Here is a 3,649-nt window from a genome sequence, read left to right as displayed (position 1 = left end):
AGTGGTGCCCAGTGGCAGGACAAGGGGTGAGGGGCACACACTGGGACATCACAAGTGCCATCCAAACACGAGGAGGAAATTCTGCAATTGAAGGGTGGTGGAGCACCGGAGCAGGCTGCCCAGAGCAGTCTCCATCTGTGGAGTCATTTGAAGCCTTCCTGGCTGCCATCCTGTGCAGCCTGCTGTGGCTGAACCTGCTCTGGCAGGGGGCTGGGCTGCATGATGCCCACAGGTCCCTTCCAGCCCCACCACGCTGTAACAGGGATGACGACCTGAGCTCCTCGGGCCGTGCTGCTCTCTATGCCTATGCACCAGGCTGGTTCCAGCTGAGGAAGTTATTCTGCACTGATGCTGCTGTGGCAAGAGGACTGAACTGGGGTTTTGCTGGTTATTTGCATGCTCATGGCATCACCTGGAAGCATCTCCCAGCACTACCTAACCATGAGGCACCAAGGGAGATGCCAAGGCAGTCTGTGCTCTGCAGGCCATGGAGCAGAAGATGTTTTATGCTAGCAGGGAGCTCTTCCCAACTCAGCAAGGTCTCACAGCCACCATGCCCACCCTCAAGCGTCTGCATCTCTCCTGGGCATGCTGCACATCCCTGCAACTGTGTTAAGCTGAGCAGGGAAGGTTTCCCAGAGGCTTGTGATGCCAGGACCTGGAATTGCCTTGGCAGGGGCAGCCACAGCTGCTCAGACCTGTCCTGGTGTGAGTCAGAGTGGAAGTGCTGCAGTCAGGGGATGGCTCAGAGTGGAGATGCAAAGCTGGGAGCTGCTTCCAGAGCTTTTTGTTTCCTTGAGGGCAAGACTGAAGAGCATTTAGTGAGGGAGCAAGAGAGTCTCCAGCAGGCTCAGATGTGGCCTCCAGGACAGCAATGCCATGGCAGGGAAGCAGCTGTGCAGTCTGTGGGTGAGCCCTGGCACCCAGGGGGTGTCTCATGAGCTCTTCAGGCCAGAGGTGGTGTGCATCTGGCAGCCACCATCCTGATCAGAGCACAGGGGGAGAGAACCAGTGGCAGTGGTGGGACAGAGCCCCAGGTCCTCTGGCAAGGTCTTGGGGAGCACTGAGCCCCCATGCATGGGGCTGCACACATGAGTGTGCCCTGTCTAGCTCAGAAAGCATCAGGAAATGGCTCAGCAGGGTTTCCTGAGGACAATCAGGGGCTCTTCAGTCCTGAAAGTGCTTCTGCTCTCAAGGGTTTTCCATCATGCTCTGCTCTTATGCAACAGAGCAAAGAGCAGGGCCAAGAAGGAAAGAAACCTCAGCATCACCAGCCCAGAGAGACGGGATGGGAGCTGCTTGCTCTCCCAGCATCAGGTCCTTGCCCATGACACACAGCTCCATGGGGAGAGAGGCTGCAGGAAGGGCTGGGGACCCAAGGGAGTGTGGGATGGGTGCTGGTGGAGGCTGTTCCTCCTTTGTGGGGAGGACCTGGCTGGTGAACAGCTTCCAGCACCTGGAAACCATGATGGGTTAAGGTCAACCTGGCTCCACAGGATGGCTGAAGCGGTCAGAACCTGGTGGCACCAAGGAGCGTCCTGAGGTGAGTGTTGGACCAGTCTGGAGGCAAGTGGGAATGGAAACCCCAGGAACAAGCTCTCCTCAACTTTGGGGAGGTCCTGTCACCTCCAGCCTCCAAGTTCATGGCTCAGAGCCATCTCTCATTTAGTCCCAGTGAATTACTGAGCCCCAGGAAGCCAACCTTCCTGAGGCTTTTGTGGAAGCCAAGGGCTCAAATTGAGCTGGAGCTCGGGGAAGCCGTTCCCCTTGTTAAAATAAATGTATTAGTTTAATACGTACCAGGAGAGGACAGAGAGTGCTCCTTGTTAAATGTTTACCAGTCAGACCCTGCTGAGGACTTACTTGGAGCAATTCAGCTTTAGTGATTTCCTTCCATTGTGGTCTAAGTCTCCAGCATCGCTGGGAAACCGCCCAGCAGGGCCAGGAGGGCTGGTGGCACAGCCCAGCCCTAGGCAGCAAAACCATGCCTGGGACACCCTCCTGCCCCTTCCAGGACACCACTGGGCCTCAGTAGGTCCCCAAGTCCACCCTGGAACCTCCACAGGGATGCTGGCACCTGCCTGGAGTGATGGAGTGAGCAGCCTTGTTCCTGCAGGGGAGCAAAGTGCAGGAGAGATGCCCCACAGCCAGGAACAAATACACCGAAGGACGATGAGCAGAGGCACAAACATTGCTCAGAGCCTTACCTGTCCTGGCAGCCCCTGAGAACATCCCAGCAGCACTTCCCCAGGCCCAGGGAAGTCTAGCAAGGAGCATGGTTTCTGTGGGTGCTGCTCCCCCCAGAAGGGAGCAGCTTTGAAAAGCTCCCAAACCCTGGCCCAGCTTTGCTTTCCTAAAGTGCCTGCTGCTACCTGATGCTGGAGTTAAGCCACATCCCAGCCACCTGCCAGAGATGTCCTGGGATTTCCTGACCCTGCCATTCTATTTATAGGAACAACTTGGTATTGATGTGACTTGCATGCAGAGATCCAAAGCTGGCACACATTTACATTAACAATTTCATTGTCACCCACTGCAGCAGTGTCTGAGGGTTCCAGATTCCTCAGCACCAACACCACATTTGCTCTCTAAGACAGCTACATTCAGATCCTTCCTGGGTTTGGTGACTCCACCTTGGTTTACAACCTTGTTCCTTCTGCTTAAACCCTCTTTAGCCCTCCAGAACACAAAGGAGGTACCAGAAAACATGGGGGAAAGGAAGTACTAGAAAACCCAGAATTCTAGAATGGCAGGGACTGGAAGGGACTTCCAGAGCCCAACCCTCCCTGCCAAAGCAGGGTCACCCAGGGCAGGTCACACAGGAACAGCCCCAGATGGGTCTTGGAAGTCTCTGGAACAGGAGACTGCGCAGCTTCTCTGGACAGCCTGCTCCAGGGCTCCAGCATCCTCACAGGGAAGTGTTTCCTCATGTTGAAGTGGAGCTTCCTGGGTTCCAGTTTGTGTCCCTTGGCCCTCTTCCTGTCACAGGACACCACAGAAAAGAGCCTGGCCCCTGCTTGACACCCACCCCTCAGAGACCGATAACTGCTCAGAAGACCTCCTCTCAGCCTTCTCCAGACTAAACAGCCCCAGGGCTCTCAGCCTTTCCTCCTCAGACAGTGTTCCAGTCCCTTCATCATCCTCAGAGCCTCTGCTGGACTCTCTCCAGCAGTTCTCTGTCCCTCTTGAACTGAGGAGCCCAGAACTGGACACAGTACTCCAGATATGGTCTCACCAGGGCAGAGAAGAGAGGGAGGAGAAGCTCCCTGGACCTGTTGGCCACACTCTTCTCATGGCTTGCTGGTCCTCAGTGTCCTGCCCCAGGCGCTGTGCTCTCTGTTAATAACCTTAAAAGAAAGCAGATGCTTCAGGTCTGCACCACGAGTGTGGATGTTCCAGGAGCCATCATCTGGTGGAAGTAAACAAGGAGCCTGCTCCGGCAGAGCTCTTAAGCAGACACTTAACTTGAAGCATGCACTTAGAGGGGCTTCAGCAGGCGCTAACATATGGTCGGCTATATAAGGAGGGACTTAAGTACCTACTTACAGTTAAGCTCGTGCTTAAGTGCTTTGTTGAATCGGGGCCAATCCTTCAGCTCTCCCTCCAGTCTCCCTAACATTAACTGTGCCTGACATCCAGGAAACTCGAA

The sequence above is a fragment of the Dryobates pubescens genome, chromosome 16, assembly GCF_014839835.1.
Source record: "Dryobates pubescens isolate bDryPub1 chromosome 16, bDryPub1.pri, whole genome shotgun sequence".
In the NCBI taxonomy this organism is placed as follows: Eukaryota; Metazoa; Chordata; class Aves; order Piciformes; family Picidae; genus Dryobates; species Dryobates pubescens.
Note: the sequence above shows the minus strand (reverse complement) of the source record.